Source organism: Microcaecilia unicolor, chromosome 1, assembly GCF_901765095.1.
Source record: "Microcaecilia unicolor chromosome 1, aMicUni1.1, whole genome shotgun sequence".
Classification (NCBI taxonomy): Eukaryota; Metazoa; Chordata; class Amphibia; order Gymnophiona; family Siphonopidae; genus Microcaecilia; species Microcaecilia unicolor.
Window position 1 is genome coordinate 463,803,923 of NC_044031.1, and position 27,228 is coordinate 463,831,150.

General features: G+C 45.6%; 1 protein-coding gene across 1 annotated transcript in view; it reads left to right on the top strand.

Annotated features, from left to right (window-relative positions):
* Nucleotides 1-930: 930 nt before the first annotated feature.
* Nucleotides 931-27,228, top strand: part of ANKRD12 (ankyrin repeat domain 12) — a 246,148-nt gene continuing 219,850 nt past the window's right edge. Inside the window, exon 1 of the mRNA XM_030213381.1 lies at nt 931-1,080. The gene's annotated coding sequence lies outside the window, so the exon portion shown is untranslated. The remainder of the gene's footprint in view (nt 1,081-27,228) is intronic.

Below are 27,228 nucleotides of genomic sequence, written 5' to 3' on the forward strand. Positions count from 1 at the left end.
CGCGCACACACACACTGGTACAAAGTACGTTTATTAATACTAACACGACTCTTCCAAACATCCCATTTTGTTTAGCTAAATCTTATTTCCACACGTTTACTCTTCAATGTATCGCTGCTTAATTTTTTCGTATTTTAAGATACCAACCAAACACAAGGCTCTTATTAAAGCACACAATGTTAAACGTGCCCCCACCCACCCCATTTTACACCTAATAACCCCCTCCCTCCAGCCCTAAGCTATAGAAGCCAGCTGTCACTGTTGCCGCACAACGCCCTCCTACTCCACACGCATGCGCCTTAGCCACTTTTCTAAAAGTCACTGCGCAATCACTTAAATAATAATATAATAAAATAAAAACACACAGGTACTCAGAAAAAAAATAAAAACACCAAACAATTTTCACAATAAAGGTCAGCTTCTCCAAGCGACATCTAATTTCTATCCTCAACACTACAACAATTTTATATACGAATACAAACGCTCTTCAAGCCTCTCACACTGCGGTCGCTCCTCCAACTCATCCCCGCTTTCCAGAACTTTCTAGCCGCAGCGCACGGACACAGACACACAGGAAGACGATCAGATGACGTCAGTGAGTGCGTCACTCCTCTGCGCTGTCTGTAAAAAAAAAAAGTTAGTACGTGATAATAATTTATTGAATGTATTATTATAGAAAAAAAAATATATATATATATGGTTTATAAGATACAAAACTAAGTCATGGAAGCCTGTGATTAAACAATGAGAAAGAGAACCCCCCCAATTTGTATGCGATAATGAAAAGGAAAAAAAAAGGCAAACATTAAGACACAGAAAGCAAGCATAACCTATCCTCTGACAGGAACGTTAACATTCTTCCGGATCGGACCAATAAACTGGGCCGTTACGTCCGTCTCGACCTGCCTGGTCACGCGGGAGTCTTGAGGCCAATCAGCTTCTTTCTTGTTCTCGGGAGAGGAATTTCTGGTTAGAGACGGAGAGGGAATGTTTTTAAACCAGACAGCGATAGTGGTGCTTTGACAGCCCGAGGAGCCCTTTGCAGAAGGCAAGTGGGGTCCCGAACCCTTCTTGGCAGAGGTAAGAGGGGGCGCTAGGGCACGCGGACGCGAGTGTGTGACAGTGCATTGCATGTGTGCGTGCGTGTCCAATGCGGGCGGAGGTTGCTTGAGGGCAGTTCCGTGCTGCTGTAATGCATTCTCCCCTTCGGGAGTAGATCGAGTGCGGGGCTCTGCTGATGCAGAGGGAATAAAGCAGGACGTGCTGTCAGTGCGGCGCTCCCCCCCCCCCCCCCCCCCCCATATTTTCCTTGCTTTCTCCGCTAGTACTAGTTTGGATCTTTTCTCCAAGAAAAAAAACGAGAGTTCGGTCGGGCCGGTTTTGCTGTGGTGCTGCTGTAGCGCGTAGCGTTTCCATGGGAGGGCGAGGCGTGTTTCCTCCGGGTAAGAATTCTATGCGGTGCTTTAATATTGAAACCTTGTTTGTCTTCTGAGCCGACTCTGAAATCAGTCCGATTGGCGGGACTCGGTTCAGGTTGTTTCTCTGGCTCTGCCACGAGCAGGCCTTGTCCATGGGGGGAAGGGGGCGTGAGCGCACTCTCGTTGACAGCTCTGGGGTCTGCGTCAGCTCGGTTCTAGTTGAAAAGAAAAAGCACCCGGAATCACGGCTAGGTGTGTGTATGTTTTTAAATTTTATTGCAAATGCAAATTCTTATTTTAACGTCGTCTACTTTAGACGTGTGTGTTGTTTTAATACGCGTGCCTGAATATAAGGGAAAGAGTTAAAGGGCATATATTCCCCAGTTAGGCAGAAGGGGAAAGGGGAAATAACAGCTACTACATGCTTTACTTCCACTATGAATTTCTGTATTGCATAGCAGCGCTGTACATACAAGTGACCAATTCAAAGTGGGTGTGAGTTTACTAGTGTGATTAGCATAATTAGCCTTTAGTTAAACACTTTGTAAAAAAAATGTTAAGCCGTGTGGAAAACTCTGCTAATTTATAGGTAAAATGTTGCTTTCTAAAAAATTATTTTCATTAGTATAGAGGTAGTGAGCAGTGGATGTGCCCTTTTTTATTTTATATATTGATTTGTTGTGCAGGCTCTAATATATGTAAATGACTAACAAAATCGAAGATATATCAACAAGTCTAGTACACACACTTCTGTGCATCGGGTTCTCTGTTTAAATGTAACTTATCTTGAGTCCTAGCCATTTGATTTGGTGGGCTATAATTTTAAGAGAGAAGACTGAAATTAGTTGACATGATTAGTAAAAGCTTTTTGTTCTTTATGGGTACAGTATAAACTGCAGAAATGTAAATTAGAATTGACTGATGGTGGTTTAGTTTCTTAGTATAAATTTAATATTGTGTGTGTGAAGCAAATGAACCTTCTATTTTGGTTGCTATTGCAGTAAATAAGTGCCATAGTTTCTTTAGCTCCTCTGTGGGGATGTCTGAAGAGGTGAAGCTTTTAAGTGGGTGTGTCAAAAGCATTTTTTTTTAAATAAATGAAAAATTGTATACTGTATTATAATACAGATATATAGATATCGTAAATCTGGTACATATTATGCTATTATTTCAGGTTCTGCTCTTAGTAAATTTGAGGCATAAGGCTTTTTTCAGAATAAATTGGTTTTCTTTGGGATCCTAAGCTGAACCATAGTTCTGTATTGTAAACTGCTCTGATGTATGTATGAAGAGCAGTACAGCAAATTGTAAAATAGACTTACTGTTTCTCTACATCTGTGCATGTGTATCTTGTATTTTGTATGGATTTTTAGTACAGTTTGTGCAGTACTCTATGATAAAGGCATCACCTGATTCTGTACCCTGTTCTATGCACATCTTTCACTTACTTTTGGTTTCTCAGAAACTGTCTAATCGAAAATTGTAAACTCATTTTCAGGATATCTTGTTTTTCTTCTCAACTATTACATTGCAAGCACATGGTATGCCACTGTTTATAGGTGTTTACAGAGATCTTGATATACATAATCTTAATTAGCTACATAAGAGTAGCCATACAGGGTCAGACCAATGGTCTATCTAGCCCAGTATCCTGTTTTTCAAACAGTGGCCAAGCCAGGTCACAAGTACCTGGCAGAAACCCAAATCGTGGCAACACTCTATACTACAAATCCCAGGGCAAGCAGTTGCTTCCCATGTCTGCCTCAATTCCAGACTATGGACTTTCCCTCCAGGAATTTGTCCAAACCTTTTTCTTTTTAAACCCAGATATGCTAACTGCTGTTACCAGATCCTGTGATAAAGAGTTCCAGAGCTTAACTATTCGTTGAGTGAAAAAATATTTCCTCCTATTTGTTTTAAAAGTATTTCCATGTAACTTCCTCAAGTGTCCCCCAGTCTTCATACTTTTGGAATGAGTAAAAAATTGATTTACTTCTACTCATTCTACACCACTCAGGATTTTGTAGACCTCATTCATATCTTCCCTCATCTGTCTCTTTTCCAAGCGGAAGAGCCCTAACCTCTTTATCCTTTCCTCATACAAGTGGAGTTCCATCCCCTTTATCATTTTGGTTGCTCTTCTGTGTAGCTAGATCTACAGCAATGAGTAAGTCACTGATTTCTGGAAGCTACGAAAGCAACTGGAATTTTTGCAGTCCAAATTCATAACTCTGAATTCCAGTCATTACATTTTAGCTGCCACAGACCATTTCTTGGTCTGTGCTGGATCCCTTCTTATGCTTTTGGTATTCAGAGTTTCTATCCTGTTGCAGGTTTTGGTATCTGCAGAAAAAGGCAAAAGTTTCTTGATAAACTCTCTGCAGTATTGCTTAAGTTGTAAAGAATTGGACCAGTGACTGATCCCTGTAGCGCATTGCTAGCAATGCCCCTTTCTCGGTGAATTCCATTTACTATTCTTTATTTTTTCCTCCTATTGAATCAGTTTCTAACCCAATCACTTACTTAGGACCCATACAAAGGGTTTTTAGATGTCTTTAAGCCCCTTGTGCGGAAGCATATAAAAAGCCTTGCTGAAATATAAGTATACCATGTTTGAGTGCTGCTCTCTGATGCAGTTTTTTGGTCTCGCAGGCAAAGAAATTGAACAGATTCTTCTGACAAGACCTACCTCTGGTAAAACAATGCTGCCTCAAATCCAGGAATCGGTTGGCATCCAGAAGTCCCCAGTTTCCTCTTTTAGCAGGGGTTCTATTGACTCATCACATCTGAACATAAGCATTGCCATACTGGGACAGACCGAAGATCCATCAAGCCTAGTTTCCTGTTTCCAACAGTGGCCAATCCAGGTCACAAGTACCTGGCAAGATCCCAGAACATGTTCCCAGAACATGTAGTGGATGTTCCCAAGTCCATCTTAATAATGGCTTATGGACTTTTCATTAGGAAATTATCCAAACCTTTTTAAAACCCTGCTCTCTGGGAACAAATTCCAGAGTTTAATTATTTGTTGAGTGAAGAAATATTTTCTGATTCATTTTTGCATGTCCCTTAGTTCTAGTATTTTTGGAAAGAGTAAACAAGTGATTCACATCTACCTGTTCCACTCCACTCAGTATTTTATAAACCTCAATCATATAAGTTTCTTCTCCAAGCTGGAGCCCTAGCCACTTTAGCCTTTCCTCATAGGGAAGTCATTCCATCCCCTTTATCATTTTTGTCGTCCATTTCCAGTCCTGACTCTTAGGAAGCATTAAAAAGGTCAGGCAGAGGAGCTAGTGTCTTGTCAAAATTCCTTTAATATTTTTAGAGGCATCCTATCTAATCCCATAAGCTGTGTTTTACTTTTAATTGTCTAGCTCCTCACAAATATTTCTTTGAAAATTTTGAGGTCTATCTCATACAGTGACAGCAGTTAAAGACCATACAGCCTATCCAGTCTCTCCCAGTTTTCTCAGTTGCTAAACTTTATAATCCCTTCCTCCTCTTTAGATTCTCTGTGCTTGTCCCATGCTTTTTTTTTTTTTTTTTATTCAGATACAGCTCTTATCTCACCCACCTCCACTGGGTTGCTTTTCCATACACCCATCACCCTTTCTGGATTTAAAAAAAAAAACCCAAACCCTAGATTACTCCTAAGTTTACCCCCTTTCACCTTCCTCTGATCCCATTACAGATTTCCTTTCCATTGATACAAACCTGCCTTCTGTGCATTTATAGCACAGAGTTATTCTTCTATATCATCTTCCCTTTTTACCTTTCTTACAAAGTATCCATATTGAGATCTTGAAGTCTGTCCCCATATGCTTTACAGTGAAGACCACTGCCTGTTTCAGTAGCCATCCTCTGGACCGTCTCCATTCTATTTATATCATTTTTGAAGATGCACTCTCCAGCATTGTACACAGTATTCCAAATGAGGCATCCTCTCTCTCCCCCCCCCCCCCCCCCACCCTTGGCTATTCATCTCTCCATTCACCCAAGCTTTGGTTTGGCTTTTGTTGTCTCTTCTACTCATTGGATCACCTTAAGATCATCATATACAGTCACCCACAGGCCTGTTCTTCTTTGGTGCATAAAAGTACCTCGGCTCCTATACTGTGCCAAATTCAAGACCATTATTCAAATTTCATTTGATCCTCCTTATGTTTTCTAACCTGTTGCGCATTTTGGTATGATCTGCAAAGAAGTAAACATTTCCAAACAGCCTTTCTGCAATGTCGCTTATGAAAATCTTAAAAAGAACGGGCCCACTGGGGAATAGTCCAGTGCATAGTTGTAGACTTAAGAATGATTAATTGACAAGGTTTGAAATCCTATTTCCTTGTCATCAAGCAGATGAAGGCATTACGTATGGGTTGTGTCCATCAACCAGCAGGGGGAGATAGAGAGCACTCAACTTTTCACAGTGCCTCATGGCCAGCCAGCTCCACTGCCTCTTAAGTATTCTCTATCTCCCCAAGCAGGGTGGCTGCAGCTTCTTCGAGCTCCATCAGAAATCTGCCTGGGGGTGGCTCCTGGCTTGCCAGTTGTTAACCGGGGTGTTAGAGGCTATAGCAGCTTCACTTTGAAGGCACATAGGTTAGCCCTTTCCCACTCAGTGGAAGCAGGCACATTGGTTCGCCTTTCCCTGCCTTTCCCACTCATCTGAGCCTCCGGAGTTCTTATTACCTCTGCTTTCCTCACAGCATTAAAAAAAAAAAAAAAAAATTGGAACAGAGGTTTTCCTTTGATTCTTCTATGGGACCGGAGCTGTGATACTCAGTCCGGTGAGGTAAGAGTGTTTTCTAACTCCTCCGGGGTGGGCCCACGATCGGGGCGTTTTTGGCGCGAAACCGCCCACTTTGAATTTTCCCGCCGTTTTCGGCGATGGCTGCAGAGAATGTAAAGCGCTGTTCCCGGTGTGGCAAGCGCAAATCAGCAGCGGGGCTCTGTAAATCGTGCTGTACAGGTGTAAGAGCCGGCCCTGGCATGGCGAGCGATGATTCTTCCCGCTCAGAGCTGGCAGCGGGCGCCATTTTGAATTCTCCGCATGGCGCGGCCTCCGTTGAGATGGAGAGCCCTGAGGCCGGGGGGGGGGGGGGTAACTTCGAATTGAGGCTATTCAGGGAGTGGCTAGCCCTGGACGGGATCTGGGTGCCCAGGGCGAGTTTTTCTCCCCTGATTTTGTGTTATTGCATAAAGCATACATGCTGAAAAGAGCTTTCCCTCAAGGGTCGTCTGAGGCCCCTTCTATTTTCCCTCCCCCACCGGTGGATTCTGGCCTGGGACTTCCCGCTGAGTCTATTTTCCCTGATAATTGGCATAAAGAAAAGCATAGAAGGGCTGATTCCCCTTCAGATTGTGGTGCACCTCCTTCCCCCCCCCCCCCCCCCCCCCCCCCCCCCCCCGTGGTCGGGCTGTGTGGATTTGGAGAGTTCTGGCAGGCCTTCGTGGTCTGAGGAGCCAGAGTCAGGTGCAGAATTACCACAGGATCTGGATGATCCCTCCGCGGTGAGGATTTTCCACCCTGATGAGCTGCCAGCGCTTATTTCAGATGCCCTACAGGTCCTTTCTATTGAAGAGCCTGACAGTGGCACGGCCTCCTCTGTGAATCCTAGGATGGCTAGTACCAAAAAGCCTGCTCGAGCCTTTCCTTTGCATGTCTCCATCCAAGAGCTTATTCCCGCTCAGTGGACTGACCCCGAGGGACCTTTGAAAGTTTCCAGGGCTATGGGGCAATTATACCCTCTGCGTGAGGAGCATTTGGTTCGCTTTGCAATGCCTAAAGTAGATGCCCTAGTCACTGCGGTGACAAAGAGAACTACCCTCCCTGTGGAAGGAGGAGTTGCCCTGGAGGATATACAAGACCGTAGGCTGGAAGCAGCACTTAAACGGTCCTTCGAAATTGCAGGTCTTACTGTTCGGGTGTCTGCATGCAGTTGTTATGCTGCTAGAGCCTGCCTGGCGTGGTTGCAACAGGCAGTGGAACAGCCCGGAGATGGAGCGGAGCCGTTCTCGGATGTGGCTCCGCGGCTGGAGTCGGCCTTGTCCTTTTTGGCTGATGCCTCTTATGATATTGTCAGAGCTTCGGTTAAACAAATGGCAGTAGCAGTGGTGGCTCGCCGTCTTATTTGGCTACGACATTGGGCAGCGGACATGGCCTCTAAGCAAAGGTTGGTGAAGTTGCCCTTTCAAGGCCTTCTCCTATTTGGTGAGGAGTTGGAAAAAAAATTGTTAAAGGCCTGGGAGATTCTAAACCCCAGCGCTTGCCCGAAGATAGGCCGAGGCCTTCGTCCAAGGGCCAGGCGGTCCACTCCTCTTATAGACCTCGCTTCCGTGAAGCTAGAAGGTCCCGCCCGGGGCGTTCTGCTGGGTTCACTTCTCGTGCCCGTTTTTCAGCAGAGGAACTCCTTTCGCTCGGACAAGCGTTCCGCAGCCACTGGCTCTAGGCCTGGAGTTCAGGGGCGACCCATTCAATGATGGTGCGCCGGCCCCCTCCTCGCTTCCTGTCATCGGAGGACGTATTTCCCTCTGCCGAGGAGTGGGCCAACATTTCCTCAGATCAGTGGGTTCTGGACCTGATCAGAGATGGCTACAGAATAGAATTCAGTGCCCCAGTAAGAGACGTGTTTGTGGAGTCCTGATGCGGTTCTGCCGCCAAACGGGCGGCGGTAGAGGAGACTTTGCAAAGTCTGATTCAGTTAGGGGCCGTATTCCCGGTACCTCCCGCCGAAAACGGCTACGGCCGATACTCCATCTACTTTGTGGTGCCGCGAAAAGGTGGGTCTTTTCGCCCTATTCTGGACTTAAAAGAATTAAACAAGTCCCTGAGAGTGCGGCATTTCCACATGGAACCCCTGTGCTCCGTCATTGCTGCGGTACAGCCAGGAGAGTTTCTCATGTCTCTAGACCTGAAAGAAGCTTACTTGCACATACCAATTTGGCCCCCGCACCAGAAGTTTCTGAGGTTTGCGGTGTTGGGAAAACATTTCCAGTTCCGGGCCTTGCCTTTTGGCCTTGCCACAGCTCCCCGAACCTTTTTGAAGGTAATGGTGGTAGTAGCTGCTTTTCTCAGGCGAGAAGGTATCAGGGTTCACCCGTACCTAGATGACTGGCTCATCAGAGCAGACTCTGTAACAGAGAGCTATCAAGTGCTATCAAGCACATGAGGGAAATAAGGTAAAGCGGCACAGGAGTGTGCTAAAAGCAAGGCCTGTTCACCCAAGTTCCTGACCAACAGCTGGCGTAAGATATGATGGAGGTAGATCTGAGAGATCCTCTCCACAATACAAAAAGGAAAAAGGACCTCCAAATGTTCCACTGCACTGCTGTGCATGCTGAAACAGTCATAGAGCACAGTCTCATTGACAGCACCAAGGACTAAAGCATCTTCAAACAAAACAGCTAAAGGATAAATATTGATATGAAAAGGCAGCATAATCCGTCTTGACAGACTCTCTATTATGAATGGACAGTCAGAATTGGACTGTAATTGTCTTTATTTTCTCTTGTTGTATTGGTTTTGAAACTCTTTTCTGCCATTTCTGTTTATGTAATTTAAATTGAAGTTGATATTGCTCAGACACAGGGGTAACATCAAACCCTAATACTGGCTATGATATCATAATGTAGGTGTAAACCCTGTTAGTATCAACCAGTTATGCAATTGTTTAACTCTGGTATAGGCTTACTTAAGCTGCATATCTTTCTGTAGGTTTGACTAAGCTCCAAGTGGGGTAACGGATATATAAAATGCTTCCCATACTTCCAGGTCATTATGCATATGTCAAGATCCATGCATGACCTTTGTTAATATAAATTTTCCTAGGCTTGACCCTTTTTGCTGTATGAGGCAACCTCATACTTGCTATCCACTTTTTAGTGCTCATGATTGGATGCTAATGATGAGTAATAGTAAGGTCCAGGAATTCCGACCTGTTTAAGGATTCTGAATACCTACAACCTTAAACAGCCTGCAATCAGAGTACTAACCATATATTTGTTGAGCCCATAACAATGCTTAATCAAAACCACTGTTCCTTCCCAAGCCCACTGAGATAGATACATTAGATTATCTCCCCATGCACTATGCAACAGATACACTAGAAGCCATAGAAAGACCTGAAAGTGTTTATTAGTACGATCCACCTGAAATTGCTATTACCCACATACCGATACTTCATGAGATTTTGTAGATGAACTCATGAATTTGTCCCATTCATAAAACCTTTCTCACTACAGGTTTGAGTAAGTCTCAAGAGAGATGACATCAGGATTAAGGCCCAAGGGATTGGGTAATATAAAGGGAATTCCATATGCCCAAATAATATATAACCTGAGAATGAAGTTTCCTGTCTTGCACCATACCTTCTAGCAATTTGTAAGACCAAAACTCGCCCTCTCGTTTGATAGCTTGCTACCTTCTGGAATGGATGATGACAAGCTTGACGAGCTTTGTGTCACCCCTCCCCAGAGGGGGTGACAAGTGGGGAATGTATAATTATGGTACAGCCAGAGACCCCCCCACTGGAATGGTGGAGGGCCCAGTCATAGAGCTCAGGCCAGTACAGACCTTGGCTGAGTCAGAAATCTGATGGCTGACACAACTGGGAGCTTACTGGAAAAGTATGACCTAGTTTGTAGCCCAGATTCAGGCCTAAAAGTTAGGTAAATAGATATGGAAACAAAATGGAGGATTTCAGCACAAAATGGAAGCCCGTATCTGTTACAAAGTGGAATTTTCTCTAATGTAAGTTAGAAAAACAAGTTGAGAAATAAGTGAGTCATAGCAGGTGCAAAGAAAATAGGGAACTAGCTGTTCCAAGAGAGGAGGGAGACTTTCCTGTGAGCAGGATTGTGGTCAGCTGGTGTGAGAAAGGAAAGGCGTAGCAAGATAGAAGCTACTCATTAGCATGAGCCAATCAGTGACAACCATATCATTAGCATAGATCCAATCAGGTATATCTACTGTCATATTACCCATATCCTGAGGGCACCTATAAAAATCAGGGTATTTCCTGGTTTGAGTTAGAGAGAAAAGGGTTGGCACTCTCTCTCCAAGGGAAACCAATGTGTCCAGCAGAATTGACAAATTACCTAATTGCTTTCCCTTGTAAAACCTCTAATTGGTGAAAGAAATTATAAAACATTAGCAAATAATTAACACCTGTTTGCAGCTTATTATATTCCTATAATTAATTGATTGTACATGCCTGTTGTCAATCACTGATTTGACTTATACCTTGGCAAATAAACTCCTCATTCCAAATGATGATTCGTGGGCTTCACTTAATGATCAACGGCTGTAAGTATAAATGCATTGTATAACTTGTAATCTAAATCCAGTTTGTCATAAGGCTGGTATCTTTTCCTTAGACCTAACGTCTCCCTTAGAGGCAATAACTCCTTGATTACCCCAGTACTAGTGTTATTTAGAGATGGAGTCAGATTAAGGTCACTCTAGCCTTCTTGGGGGGGCTCGGGACCCCTAAATTCTCAACACAAGCTACAGCCAGAGTGGTCTCAGTACTTCAATCTCTAGGCTGGGTCGTCAATATGGCCAAAAGTCACCTGACCCCCTCGCAATCTCTAGAATATTTGGGGGCCAGGTTCGTCACAGACTCGGGCTATGTATACCTACCCGAGCTAAGGCGGTGCAAGCTTCAGAATCAGGTCCGTCTGCTCCTGAGGATGCCCCGCCCGCAAGCTTGGGACATTGTCCAGCTGCTGGGATCGATGACGGCCACATTGGAAGTGGTGCCCTGGGTGAGAGCGCACCTGAGTCCTCTACAGTATTCCCTACTTCAAAGATGGTCTCCAGTTTCTCAGGATTATCAATGCAGACTTTCTTGGCTCCCTGCGGCCCGATTCAGCATGGAGTGGTGGCTCTCAGCATGCTGCGGTGAGGAATGCCGCTGGTGCGCCCCGATTGGTGTCTAGTAGTGACAGATGCCAGCCTGAAGGGCGGGGGCGCACATTGCAAGTGGAAGCATGCCCAGGGTCTATGGACACCCGAGGAGTCGGAGTGGTCCATCAACCGCCTGGAGTTGAAAGCGGTGTTTCAGGCGCTTCTGGCCTTTCAAGTGACCCTGGAAGGATTGGCTGTCAGAGTGATGTCGGACAACACGACAGCAGTAGCCTACCTAAATCGACAAGGCGGCACTCAGTGCAGAGCACTGGCCGCGCAGGCCGAACAGATTTGCCACTGGGCCAAGCTGCATCTTCAGTTTCTGTCGGTAGCTCACATTGCAGGTCAGAGCAACGTGCAAGCCTATTATCTAAGCAGGCATCAGATCGATCCAGCAGAATGGGAACTAGCAGACGAAGTATTCCTGCAGATATGTGCCAAATGGGGCAAGCCCGTGATAGATCTTATGGCGACAAGTTCAAATGCCAAAGTCCCGTGCTTCTTCAGCAGACGGAGAGATCCTCGCTTGGCAGGGTTGGATGCCTTGACTCAGCCCTGGCCTCCGGGCCTACTATGTGTTCCCTCCGTGGCCCTTGATAGGGCGCGTGCTCCTGCGGATTCGGCTGCACCCAGGAGAAGTGGTCCTCATCGTCCCGGATTGGCCCAGGAGGCCTTGGTATGCGGACCTCCGACAGATGCTAGTGGAGGCTCCCCTTCCTTTACCTCTGGTACCGAACCTGTTGTCACAGGGCCCGGTAGCCATGGAGGACGCCTGCCGCTTTGGTCTTATGGCATGGCGATTGAGAGGGCGCAATTGAGGGACAAAGGCTATTCAGACACAGTCATTTCCACTCTCCTGCAGGCCCGCAAGCGTTCCACTTCCGTGGCTTATGCCAGGATTTGGCGCCAGTTTGAGTCTTGGTGTGCTTCAAAAGCGATCACACCCATGCGGGCTCCTGTCTCGCCGATTCTGGACTTTTTGCAGGATGGTGTACAAATAGGCTTGGCCTATAATTCCCTGCGGGTGCAAGTGGCAGCGTTGGCCTCCCTTCGTGGTAAGGTTGAGGGCGTGTTTTTAGCTGCTCATCCAGATGTGGCACGGTTTCTTAGTGGGGTGCTTGGGCTCCGGCCTTCCGTGCAAGCACCCTGTCCAGCTTGGAACCTGGGGCTAGTTTTGAAGGCCCTGCAGGCTTTTGAGCCGCTTCGGCGAGCATCGGAGAAAGATTTGACACTAAAGGCCGTTTTTCTTGTGGCCATTACTTCGGCGTGACGGGTGTCAGGCTCCAGGCGCTGTCCAGTAGAGACCCATTTCTGCAATTCTCAGAGTCCGGGGTCACGGTTCGGACCGTGCCTTCCTTCTTGCCTAAGGTGGTTTCAGTGTTTCACCTAAACCAGCCTATTTTCTTGCCCTCCTTTGATAAGGAGGAGTTTCCAGAATCTTTTGGGCAGTTGCACCTGTTGGATGAGCGCAGGACTCTGCTGGAGTATCTGCGAGTTACTATCTCTTTCAGGATCTATGATCATCTGTTTGTTTTGCTATCAGGTCCTCGTAGAGGGTCTCCAGCGTCTAAAGCCACTATTGCCCGCTGGCTCAAAGAAACTATCTTTTCAGTTTATCTGCTTGCCGGCCGGTCTCCGCCTGTAGCCTTTAATGCGCATTCTACCAGAGCGATTTCTTCCTCTTGGCCTGAAACTGGAGCATTCTCTCGTCAAGAGATATGCAGTGCAGCAACATGGGCTTCTAAGCTTTCTTTTGCCCGACATTACAGGCTGGATGTGGCTGCTAAGAGGGATGCGCGTTTTGAAGCACAAAGTGCTAGCACGTGGTGTGACCTGTTCCCACCCTATATAGGGATTGCTTTGTTACATCCCATACGTAATGGCTTCATCTGCTTGATGACAAGGAAGGGAAAATTAGGTTCTTACCTTGGTAATTTTCTTCCTTTAGTCATAGCAGATGAAGCCATGAGCCCTCCCTGTATGATTGTCTGTATGCTGTGAATCTGTTTCAGGTTCTGTTCTTGTTTCCTGAAGTTCCTTCCTTGGGAGAAAGTTGGAAAACAGTCTTCAGGATTCATGTTCACTTATAGGAGGATGAGTCCATTCCCTCCAGTTTGTTTTGGAGGATGAGTTTATTCCCTCCAGGAGGTTGCGTGTATCCCCTCCAGTTATACAATAAGGAGGACAAGTTTATTCCCTCCAGGAGGATGTGTTCATTCCCTCCTTTTGAGTTCATGCCCTTGTTAAGGGGCCATCGTTCGCTGTAAGGAAAGTTCATGTTATTCCCATTGCGGTTTGCCATACTGAAGAGGCAGTGGAGCTAGCTGGCCGTGAGGCACTGTGAAACGTTGAGTGCTCTCTATCTCCCCGTGCTGGTTGATGGACACAACCCATAAGTAATGACTTCATCTGCTATGACTAAAGGAAAGAAAATTACCAAGGTAAGAACCTAATTTTCTCATGTGGTTCCAAAAGGTGAGCTGCCTGGTCACATGGGAGTGCTGAGGCTAGTCAGGTTCTTGTTCCTGGGAGAGGTATTTCTGGTTACAGGTGGAATATGTTTAAAACAGACAGTGATAGTGGCACTTGCAACAGACGTAATGGCCCAGTTTATTGGTCCGATCAGGAAAGTTAATGTTCCTGTCAGGAAATAGGTTATGCCTGCTTTCTATGTCTTTGCCTCTTTTTTTTTTTTTTTTTTTTCTTTAATTATATTTTAGATCATATATACCATCGCCTGGATTTGTGTGAGAGAGTGCAAATTAAAGATTTAGCTGACACCGAGGCCATTCAATTTAACAGACTAGCACTCCAACTCATGCTTTCTTAACTCTTTATGTTTAATTCCTTCTCACAACTTTCTCTTGTTTGCAGGTAATCAATAGAAATAAAACTTTAAAAGTGGACTAACACGGCTACCACACCTCTCTACACTTGTTTGCAGGGAATCCTTAATCATAAATACCAACAATAACATCTGCATACATAAAATGCATAATACCCATGTTACTCAATTTCACCAGTGCGGCTAAATATACATTGAATAAAATAGGTACCCCCACATAACATTGGCCACTTACTTTCATCTCTCCAAGTGACTTTCAAGTTCTGTTTCGGAAAACCCTCAAACCAATTTTTCACAGTTCCTGAAATACCAGTCTCATCCAAACAGAATGACTGACATAATGTCATGATTGATTAAATCAAAAGCAGCAGATAAAATTCAACTACACAACAAACAATTCCATCAGTATTGTTGCTAGTACAGTTTTTGTACTAAATAAACTACAGAAACCAGACTGAGAATCATCCACCCAACTTATTATCCTCCAAATAATCTTGCAATTTAAAAGCCATCACTCCCTCTATTATTTTTGTAAGAACTAGAGCGTGAGATGCCAGACGATAGTTTACACATGCATTATTATCCAAATCATCACCTTTTTTTAAAATAAAGAATTAATTAATCCCAATTCTTTAGAAACAAATATTCCATTTTGTAATAGAGTAACCTAATTTAGATCCATGTCAGGCATATTTATTTGTTTTCTTGACATATTTCTGAACAAGATTCTGAAAAGTTCTGCCTGATATTTGATTGAATTTGGACCAAGCTTCCTATCATCTCCTGCTCTTCCTAAAGTATCTCTTCCCCCCCCCCCCCCCCCCCCCATCTAACATGATCTGAGACAATTTCTAATCTAACTATGTCCTTACTCAGTTTCTTCATAGAGTTCTGGTTTTCCCCAGTTAACGAAGAGGTAAAGGGGAACTATTATTCTGACTTTATTTTTTCATTTTATATTCACCTATTAAACTACACCATTGATTTCTATTTTCCATTACTCTTGATTGTAACCTCTTGCATTCCAATTCTCTACATTTCTTTTTTCTTCTGTAAAAAGAATTATCCATATTGTCCCTTCTTGGTTGTTTTACGTAATTTTTGTACCATCTCAGACCAGTTTGTAAGGAATATAATTTCAGATTAACCCTCTATTGCATCCAGTTGGTCTGAAATCACCTGTATGTATATTCAACATCAATCTTACCTCTAAACACTATTGGTCTGTCCTGCTTCAACTTTTCATCCTTATCTAAAAATCTGAGTTTAACTTCTAGAAACTATGATCTGACCAAAGCAACTTGGTAGAAGTGTACATATCCACTAACTGTACCCCATTTCAATAAATTAGTGCTGTGGTAGCATCCACCTGATATCTTCCCACATGAGAGCTTCCCTTATTGATGACATGTAAACTTAAACTGGATAAAAATTCATAAAATCCTTTTATATCCTAATCTACCATATTATCTAAATAAAGATTGAAATCTCCCACAGTCACAATAGATGGAAAACAAAGCACAGTTTGTGAAACTGCAGAACCAAATTGTTTTCATCCAAACACAACCAGGTTGTAATGTTCTATGTGAGCAACCGGGGAGGGGGGTACAGTATCCTACCCCTTGTGTCTAGTGGCAGTGAGCCCTCTGTCAAGGAAAGGATCTCTGCGTCACATACTTGCCCATGAAAGAGACTGCCTGGCGGGCAGACTGAGCAGGGTGATGCAACCTCTTGAGTGGTCTCTCAATATTGGCATAGCATGCAAGATCGTCTGAGCATGGGTCCCCCCCTTGGGGGATCTTTTTGCCACTCATCTCAACAAGGCTCCCTCAGTTTTGCTCCAGGATTGGATCACACGGCAGACTAGTGTTGGCTGCCTTTCTCTTTCATTGGATCTTCTGTATACATTTCCCGCAATATCTCAAACTTTGAAACTCAAGCACGATCATGGGACCATTATCTAATTGCTCCTTACTGGCCAAGGCAGATTTGATTTGATTTCCTCTTCTACTGGAGCTATCCTCTGAAGATTCATGAAAATCAGAATGTTTTCCAACTTTCATCACGCAGAACGATGATTCCCTTCTGCATCCCAACCTCCAATCCCTGGCCTTCACAGCTTGGATGTTGAGAACGTAGAATTCATATCCTTAGATTTGTCAGAGGGTGTCTCACATCTTGTTGGCTTCCAGAAAAGATTCCATGGAGAGGTGTTATTCTGTCAAATGGAGGAGGTTTACCATCTGCTGTGAGGGCAACGTCCTAGACCCCCTTCTCATGTCCTACACAAAAACTGCTTGAATACTTCCTGCACCTCTCTGAGTCTGGTTTGAATACCAATTCTGTAAGGGTTCAACTCAGTGCAATTGCTGCTTATCATGTAGGGAGAAAGTCCATCTCTGTACATATGAGGTTTGTTATTAACAAAGCCCCCTGTCAAACCTCCAACTGTCATGGGATCTCAACGTTGTCACCCAGGTGATGAAAGCTCCTTTTGAGCCACTTGATTCCTGTCATCTGAAGTATTTAGCCTGGAAACTTGTGTATTTGGTGGCGGTCACTTCAGCTTGCAGTGTCAGTGAGCTTCAGGCTCTAGTAGTGGATCCACCTTACACTAAGTTTCACTACAACAGAGTAGTTCTCCGCACGCACACCAAGTTCCTTCCTAAGGTAGTGTCAGAGTTCCATCTTAATCAGTCAATCGTTCTTCCAACATTTTTCCCCCAAACCACATGCCTATTGCATACCTTAAACTGCCAGCAAGCCTTAGCTTTCTATCTGGAGTGCAGTAAAGTCCACCCAGTTTTGTTTCTTGACCTCAACTGGATGGGGGTGGCCATCAGCAAATACACTATTTCCAGTTGGCTAGCAGATTGCATTTCCTTTGCATATGCCCAGGCTGAGGCTGGGCTGACTTTAGAGGGTTATGTCAAGGCTTATAATGTCAGAGCCATGGCGGTGTCAGTCACTTGCTTCAGATCAGCCTCTAAGGAGGAAATTTGCAAAGCTATGACTTGGTCTTTTGTCCACACATTCACATCTCATTATTGCTTTTTGTCCACACATTCACGTTATTGCCTAGAGCAGGATTTCTGATGTGATTGCAGGTTTGGGCAGGCAGTTCTGAAGAATTTGTTTGGTATCTAGAATCCAACTCCACCCACCTAGGTCCAGTTTCTATTTTCTTCAAGGCTGCACCGTCACATCTACTAAGTAAATAGTTTCAGGTTAGTTGACTGCCAGGCTACCTGGTAGCTAGGGATTCCCATCTATGAGAACACAACAGCCTGCTTGTCCTTGGAGAAAGTGAAGTTACTTACCTGAAGCAGGTGTTCTCTGAGGGCAGCAGGCCAAGTATTCTTACATACCCTCCCACCTCCCCTTGGAGTTGTATCCTTTAGTTTTTTGAGGTAATGGTGCTCTTGTGTCAGGCGGGAAGGAACCCATGCACATGCGGTGTGATGCTGCTAGAAAGGTCTACACGTAGCTTGTCAGATGACATCATCCATCTGTGAGAATACTTGGCCTGCAGTCCTCATAACACCTTCTACAGGCATGTAACGTTGCTATCTCTACATAGAAACTAAATGGTAGCAGAATACCGCACTTTGCTCACATGTGCAAACACACAGACCCTCAACAAATATGAAATAAGGAACTACAGACCAGTAATAAAGATATGAAGGCAAAAAACTGGAAACCTCAAGGAGTCAGACTTTGCATGTACATCAATATTAGAGAAACAGAAATGGAAGCGCACTTTTCCCAAATTTGACATGATCCAGTTAATAAATTCAAAATAAACTTTTTTCCCCCTACCTTTTGAATTCTGAGCATTTTATTTTTCCATTTGATTTGGTCCGTATCTTTTCTGCTTTTCTTTGGTTTTCCTGCTTGACCAGGGTCTCACATTTCCTCTCTCTCCATGTCTGCCATCCGTCTTCACTCTGTCACTATCTGTCCTGTCCTCCTTTTTTCCTCTTTTCCCTGTTCCTGAAGAGTAGTAAATCACCGGGACCTGATGGTATTCATCCCAGAGTATTAATAGAACTAAAAAATGAACTTGCGGAGCTACTGTTAGAAATATGCAATCTGTCCCTAAAATCGAGTGTAGTACCGGAAGACTGGAGGGTAGCCAATGTTACTCCAATTTTTAAGAAGGGTTCCAGAGGAGATCCGGGAAATTATAGACCGGTGAGTCTGACGTCGGTGCCGGGCAAGATGGTGGAGGCTATTATTAAGAATAAAATTGCAGAGCATATAAAAAAACATGGACTGATGAGACAAAGTCAGCACGGATTTAGTGAAGGGAAGTCTTGCCTCACCAATCTAATGCATTTTTTTGAGGGGGTAAGCAAACATGTGGACAATGGGGAGCCGGTTGATATTGTATATCTGGATTTTCAGAAGGCGTTTGACAAAGTGCCGCACGAAAGACTCCTGAAGAAATTGCAGAGTCATGGAATCGGAGGTAGGGTATTATTATGGATTAAGAACTGGTTGAAAGATAGGAAGCAGAGAGTAGGATTGCGTGGCCAGTATTCTCAGTGGAGGGGTAGTTAGTGGGGTCCCGCAGGGGTCTGTGCTGGGTCCGTTGCTTTTTAATGTATTTATAAATGACCTAGAGATGGGAATAACTAGTGAGGTAATTAAATTCGCCGATGACACAAAATTATTCAGGGTCGTCAAGTCGCAGGAGGAATGTGAACAATTACAGGAGGACCTTGCGAGACTGGGAGAATGGGCGTGCAAGTGGCAGATGAAGTTCAATGTTGACAAGTGCAAAGTGATGCATGTGGGTAAGAGGAACCCGAATTATAGCTACGTCTTGTAAGGTTCCGCGTTAGGAGTTACGGATCAAGAAAGGGATCTGGGTGTCGTCGTCGATGATACGCTGAAACCTTCTGCTCAGTGTGCTGCTGCGGCTAGGAAAGCGAATAGAATGTTGGGTGTTATTAGGAAGGGTATGGAGTCCAGGTGTGCGGATGTTATAATGCCGTTGTATCGCTCCATGGTGCGACCGCACCTGGAGTATTGTGTTCAGTACTGGTCTCCGTATCTCAAAAAAGATATAGTAGAATTGGAAAAGGTACAGCGAAGGGTGACGAAAATGATAGTGGGGATGGGACGACTTTCCTATGAAGAGAGGCTGAGAAGGCTAGGGCTTTTTAGCTTGGAGAAGAGACGGCTGAGGGGAGATATGATAGAAGTGTATAAAATAATGAGTGGAATGGATCGGGTGGATGTGAAGCGACTGTTCACGCTATCCAAAAATACTAGGACTAGAGGGCATGAGTTGAAGCTACAGTGTGGTAAATTTAAAACGAATCGGAGAAAATTTTTCTTCACCCAACGTGTAATTAGACTCTGGAATTCATTGCCGGAGAACGTGGTACAGGCGGTTAGCTTGACGGAGTTTAAAAAGGGGTTAGATAGATTCCTAAAGGACAAGTCCATAGACCGCTATTAAATGGACTTGGAAAAATTCCGCATTTTTAGGTATAACTTGTCTGGAATGTTTTTACGTTTGGGGAGCGTGCCAGGTGCCCTTGACCTGGATTGGCCACTGTCGGTGACAGGATGCTGGGCTAGATGGACCTTTGGTCTTTCCCAGTATGGCACTACTTATGTACTTATGTACTTATGTACTTATCTCCATGTTCAGCATTGCACCTCTGTGTCCCTATCCTTCTCCTTGTGACCAACAATGCCCCTCTGTGTTCCTATCTCACCCCTTTTCCAGCATTGCCCAGTGTCTATTCTTTCTCCCTGCATAGCATCTGTTGTCTGTGCCCTATACCTCCCCTTTCTCTCCCTTCCTCTTACCAGGGTTCTGCATATCTTCCTCTCTCTCCTCTTCCTCCCCATTGTAGTCTGGCATAACTTCCTCTTCTGTTCCACCCCCTCTTCCCCAAACTGGTCTCTCTTCCTCCCATGCTCCCCACGCTATTAGGTCTAGCACCCTCCCAGTCCAGTGCATCGCCAGCTCCTCTCTCCCTTATCCTCTTCACAGCCTCTATTCCAGCATCTTCTTTCCCCCCCCCCCCCGCCCCCCTCCTTCTGGGTCCTCTAAACTTGACTGATCACCAGCATTGTTTAAGACATTGCAGTTTGGCCAGCGTCGGGGCCTTCCCTCTGCCGGGCCCACTTGTATGGAAGCAGGAAGTTACCTAATAGAAGGCGGGACCCGGCAGAGGGAAGGCCCTGATGCCGTGTCTTAATCAGTGCTGGTGATCAGGCAAGATTAGAGGATCCGGGAGGGAGAGGTGTTTGGGGGGGGGGGGGGGAAACGCTGGACTTGAGACGGGGGGAGATGGAGTCACTGGCTGGACGCAGCAGGGAAGAAAGAGTTACTGCGTGCAGAGACGGTATATTTTGAGTGCAAAACCCAGGCGCCAGGTCAGAATTTTTTTTTTAAGGTGTCATGGTAACTTGGCACATGGGGTTTGTTGAGCCATGCCTTATAGTATTGTTGAAGTACCGGCTCCTAAAATTTGAGTTGGGGTGGCTTGGGGCCCTTTCTGGCAGCGTCAGCTCCAGCTGCCTGTGGCTTGGAAGTCTCACTTCTTCGTTGTTCTCCTTCTCTCCACAGCGGCAAAACAAAAAACAGCTGATAAAAACCATGCATGGGGCCGCAGCCCTGCATGTACCCCTGCCGTCTTCCTCCCTCTCCAAAACAGGAAGTTGCAGCCTGAGGGGAGGGAGGAGGAAGGAAGCTGGCAGCGGCGCGCACAGGGCTATGGCCCCACACATATTTTCATTCTGGTTTTTTGTTTTGCCCACCGCCAGCGTGTCGATCGCAGCTTGTGGTTCCGTTCAGGCTGCCGCAGTAAGGAAGCTGGCAGCAGCAGGTGCAGGACTGTGGCTCAAGGTTAGATTGAAAATAGGAGGCGCATGAAGTCAAGTAACTTCAGAGGTTTGTCTCTTTCCCCTACCCTGCGCAGCCGTCATCCCTGTACGTTCAAAACAAACAGTCCTTTGAGCTGCTGCATCCATGTTGTCGTTCTTTAATGTTGGTAGCATTTTTATTTAATCTCACTTATATGTTCACACATGCCAGCTTGTGCAGCATACAGATGTACACAGAGGAGGTATAATAGTGGAATAACTTTTCATAGGTAGAGTAATAATTTGTTATAAATCGTAACTAGTTTGTCATCTGGAGGAGGGGCTGGTTATAGGGACACTGTACTACTACTACTGCTACTACTACTTATCATTAGCATGTGTTGTATTTGTGCAGAGATTTTTTTTCTCCTGGTAAAGGGTCAATAAAACAGGCATCATGTTATGAGACTCAGGTGCTCAACATCCAGAGTTTCTATCTATTTATTTACCTATTTTAAGTTATTTATTACATTTATATTATCCCACATTAAACATGAATTAGGTTGAAACTTGGGAGCATTTAAAATTTTTTCTTTTTTCCTATGCCTAGATCAAAAGAGATAGTCGGCATCTCTGCCAGCAAAGGTATGCCTACCATGCCCGCATGGGGAGAGGAGAGTGAGGAATGTGTTGCCCCCTCCCCCAAATTATACAGCTGGCTATGCCCGGAGACAGAGCCTGTTAAAAAGTTTCCAGCACACCACTGCTTATCCGCTTAATGGTTGAAAAGTTGTGGGGCTTATTTGATCAGGGATATGGGAGCATCTTGTACAGAAGCCCAGGTGACTTTTTTGTAAGGCTGCCACTTGGTCTAGCTTGTGTTTGCTAAGTTTTGTAGATTGGATGTTCAAGCCAGAGGAGATGCTGCCTTTTGGTATCAGTCTTGTCGGGTTGCTTTTGATATGGCCAATGTATTCTGGACTGATCTGATGGAAGGAAAAATTGGTTTTACCTACTATTTTCTTTCCTTGAGTCTAACCAGACCAGTCTACATATCCACCCCGTCGCCTGAGGTTGGTGGGGGGTTTTTTTTCTCCCTCAGTTTAAGTTGGAGGATGTGATAGGACTTCTAAAGGGTTCCTCGAGTGGGCACATCTATGAAGAAGAACTCTAGAGTCTATCCTATGGTGACTTGTATTTTGGAATGAGGTTTAGGTAGTCGGTATTTTCTTTGTTATAGGTATACTGGTGAACTGTGTTTCTGTGGTTCCTTTTTATAGGATAGAGATCATAGTTCTTATGTTTTGTCTGATTGGACATAACTCATGTGTTCTGGTCTGGTTGGACTTAGGAAGGAAAATTAGCAGTTAAGACCAAACTTTTCTAGCAGAAGAGGCTCCCCAATCAGAGTCCTTTGGTGTACTTCCAGAGTGGAAAACTAGGCAGTGACCTGTTTTTTTTTTCGTTCTCTGAGGGAATCCAGTGTTCAATTTTCTTTGGTGCAGGCAAGTTGGAAACCTAAGGAGCTATAAGGTTTGTCCATCTACATAAGGTGTTTTTTTTTTTTTGTGTGCGTGTGTGGTAGGGGGGAGGGTAATCTACAATCAGAGTAGCAGTGCCAATAGGAAGCCACATCAGCAACGGCAAGAGTACTTGGTAGGGAAGATGGCTGAATAAGGAGAGGCTGTATTTGAAAATTACACTTAGTACTTTTAGGATGTTAAGGCTTGGAGGAGTTTTGGTGACTGCGTATAGTACCTACAGAGGCTGAAAGTAAAGGTCTCTAACGGGGGTTTCTTCCTGAGGAGGAGGAGAGACCCTGAGGGAATTCCTCCCAGGAGGTGGCTGGGCTATAGTACCTGGAGGAGGCTCAGGGAAGCAGAGTGGCCCTCAAACTTTTATCTCCATAGTCTTAAGTGGGAAAGCTTTTCAAGGTAGGACTCAATTGGAGGACTCGTATGTTGTGTGTCCAGGTTGAAGACAAACCTGTGTCAAACTGTGGCTGTATTGGGCATAGCCAGAAGCCAGCCATAGTGAGACTGCTTCCTTAAGTTCTACAAGAACACCGATTAGCACTGCACTGAGCTGTGATGCAACAGACTTTTGTGTAGTAGAATACAGTAATGAAGAATTCTTGCTTACTTATACCCCTTGTTGCTTATGTCTGTGAGTCCAGCAGCCAGCTGAAAGTCATGTTACCATACTTTGATATGTTCCTTTTAATGGCAACCCATCTACCTTCTCCATTCCTAAGCTGTCCCTCCACACTAAACTACAAATCCCTCCTAAGCATATTTGCCACCCCTGCTGTCCTTGATCCTAGCCAACGTGAATGGCAATATATCAAGTTTATTAAAGGCTTGTATCCCGCCCATCAAGAAATATCTAGGCAGCTTACAATGAAAGTGGAACGAAAATGGAAAGAATAGGGAGAAAGGAAAACAATGGCGGAGGGAGAGAAATACAATATGTCAAGAAGACAAAAAAAAGGGGGAAGCACACAAGGGGGGGGGGGGGTGACTTCCAGGGCATAACCGCTCCCATGGAGCAGAGAAGAGGAATTAGTTATAGGGATTCACGAATAGGAAAGTCTTCAGGTCAGTCTTGAAATATTGCAGAGAGGAAGACAGTCCTAGATTGTTTGGTAGCTCATTCCAAAGGGTAGGAGCTTGTGCAGAGAATATAGAGCACCGAATGGTAGCATGTTTAATTTCATGGAAGGTAGGAATGACAAGCTGATTCTGCTGAGAAGACACGAGTGTTCTGGATGGACAATATACATTAAGAAAATTGGACAAGTAGCCTGGTTCGCCAGTCAAGCGAATCTTGTAGACAAGGAGCTGGATCTTATAAGTAATACAGTAGGTGATTGGGAGCCACTGTGCTGCTTTTTAGAAGAAGGATAATGTCAAATTTACGGTGACCTGTGATGAGTTTGATAGCAGTATTGTGGACTAATTGCAAACAATGTAGATCCTTAACTCAAAGGCCGGTATAGAGGGTGTTAACAGTAGTCGAGCTGACTAATAGCTAGGGAGTATATGAGGAATATATTTGTGAGAACTGTCTCACCCCTCCTCTAAATGGATTTCATGAAGCAATGTAATTGCCCATGTCTACCTCGGGGAGATAGGCTCAAGCTGTTCTCGTGTCCAGCAGTGCTCCAGTGAAATCCAGTTTCTGGAGTGAGATGGGACTTAGCGTAATTTATTACAAACCCCAGTAGTCCCTTCACTTGAACAGTCATCCGCATGAACTCCTGAGCACCGTCCTCCGAGGTGCTTTTCACCGGCCAATCATCAAGATAAGGGAACACATGCACTCCCAGTCTGCCTAGTGATGCTGCGACTACTGCTAGACATTTAGTGAAAACTATTGGTTCAGACGCCAGGCCAAAAGGCAGTGCGCGGTACTGAAAGTGCTGCGTTGCCAGCCGAAATCGAAGATACGTCTTGTGAGCTGGAAGTATCAGGATGTGTGTGTAAGCCTCCTTCAAGTCCAGAGAGCATAGCCAATTGTGTTCCTGAATCATGGGAAGAATGGTGCCTAGGGAAACTATCCTGAACTTTTCTCGGACTAGGAATTTGTTCAGGGCCCTTAAGTCTAGGATGTGATGCATCCCTCCCTGTTTTCTTTTGCACAAGGAAGTACCTGGAATAGAATCTGAGCCCTTCTTCCCCTAGTGGAACCGGTTTGACCACATGGGCCTGTAGAAGGGCGGAGAATTTCTCTGCAAGTACCTGCCTATGCTTGGAGTTGTATGAATGAGCTCCCGATGGGCAATGTGGAGGTATGAATTCCAGATTGAGTGTGTATCCTATTTGAAGAACCCACCAGTTGGAGGCTATGAGAGGCCACCTTTGGTGAAAAAACATTAACCTTCCCCCAACTGGTAAGTCGTCCGGCACGGACACTTTTATTGTGGCTATGCTTTGCTGGAGCCAGTCAAAAGCCCGTCCCCTGCTTTTGCTGGGGAGCAGCAGGGGCCTTTGGCACACGGTGTTGATGAGAACGAGCACGCTGGGACTGAGCCTGAGTAGGCTGGCGGTCCCGCTGGTGTGTACCTACACCTAGCACAGGAATATGGAGCACCCCGTGACCCCCCCCCCCCAAAAAAAAAACAAGCCTCCTAGATGAGGAGGGTGTAGCAGAAGACACCTGGTGGGAGAGAGAAGCCATAGCATCCGTGTGCTTCTTGATCTGATCAACCAGGTCTTCCACCTTTTCTACGAAAAGGTTATCCCCCCAGCAAGGTACATCCACCATCCTCTGCTGGATCGAATGGTCTAAGTCAGAGACGCGCAGCCATGAGAGTCTGCGCATCGCTATACCTTGAGCAGAGAGTCTGGATTCCACATGAAAAGTGTTGTAAGTGCCCCTGGTCAGGAATTTATGACATGCCTTCTGCTGCCTGACCACCTGGCGAAAAGGCTCGGCTTTCTCCGGAGGGAGGGCATTGACCAAGGTTGGCAGCGGCCTCACAGAGTTCCACAAGTGGATACGGGCAGTGAGCATAGCAGCCTGATACGTCTTCCTCCCAAAAGAATCCAAGTTCCTGGCTTCTTTGCCTGGGGGCGCCGAAGCATATCTAATATTCTTGGCTCTCTTGAGGGTGGAGTCCACCACCATGGAGTTATGGGCTAACTGAGATCTCATCAACCCAGGTTCACCGTGGATCCAATACTAGGACTCAGTCTTTTTAGGGATCACGGGGCCAGACAGAGGGAACGACCAGTTTCACACAAGGACTTCCCAGAGTACCTTATGCAAAGGAGCCTACTGCCTCCTTAGGTGGATAGATGTAGTACAGGACCTCGAGCATCTCAGCACTGGGCTCATCCTCCACTTCAGCAGGGAATGGAATGGCCTCAGCCATTTCCTGTACAAACGAGGAAAAGGAGAGACTCTGTCTCCTCCTGAGTCTCCTTTTGGGTGGGGGGAAGGATCAGAGGGAATCCGAAAGGACTCATCGGAGGAGAAGTATCTGGAATCTTCTGACTCCCACGAGCGCTCCTCCTTAGTATCTGAAAGCACTTCCCTTAGAGTTGTCTGAGACTGAGCCTGTGTCGATGCCGAAGACCGACGTTTTCGATGGTGGTGTCGAGGGGCCGACGCCTGCATGGACTGCAGTGAAACTTCCTCCACCGATGTTGATGGGAAGTCAACCTGGGTGGCAGCCAACACCGGAGCCGCAAGCAGCACTGAGGTCGGGGACCTCACTGCAGGTGAAGAGCCAGACGCAGCTGCAGCAGACGGCATGGCAGGTGCAAGCACCCCCGACACCAAAGCAGACTGGCGCAGCAGTCCTTCCAGAAGTTCTGGAAGTAAGGCCCGGATTCGCTCGTCGAGAGCCGCCATCGGAGAAGGCTGCGGGGCCAGTAGAGCAGGAACTGGACTGCTGGTAGGCTGACATGTCGGTACCTCCTGTATGGAGGGGGAGCAGTCCTCCCGGCACTGACACTTATTGGGTGCCGAATCCTTTGACTCCCCAGAGCTCCTGGCACCATGTGTCGAGGGGGAACGGTGACGCTGCTTAGCCTTCGCTCGGTACACGTCACCAAGGCTCCTCGGTGCTGACGAGGTCGAATCCTCACGTCGCCTCTGGGTCGGGTCCAACGATGGACGGTCCCAGGGGACCTGCACAGCAGAAGGCCTTGAGACAGGAGACCCACTCGATGCCTCACTGCTACCAGCGTGCCGTGGCCTCTCAGCAGCCATGCATACCTCTACTCACGACGTCGATGTATCCCTCAATATCAATGTCTATTCCGCCGACCTCGGTGCTGATGCAGACGTGACTGAGCCCCAAAACGTTTCTCTCTCTGGGCTTCTCGAGCAAGTTGTGTCTTCTTTTTCATATGAAGACAAGGGGCACAACGAGCCAGGCTATGGTCAGGCCTAAGCACTGGAGACACCAAGAATGTGTATCTGTACCTCAGATGGTCCGGTTGCACCAAGTACAACGTTTGAAGTCTCTGATGACATAGAAGGAAAAACTACACCGGTGAACTCAAACGGCTCGATTTTGTGCTAAGAAAAAAGGGAGAAAGGGCTGCTGTGAAAAAGAAAGGAAACTTCAACAGGGAAAAAGTAAACTAAAAAATTTAAAGGAATGATTTTTTTTTTTTTTAAAGCAAATGAAATGAAAAAACCGAAGTAGAAAGAAAACACTTCAGTGAGGACTCTTTCTGGGCACTAAAAGGAGCCACAAAAAAACGCTGTCGCTCTTC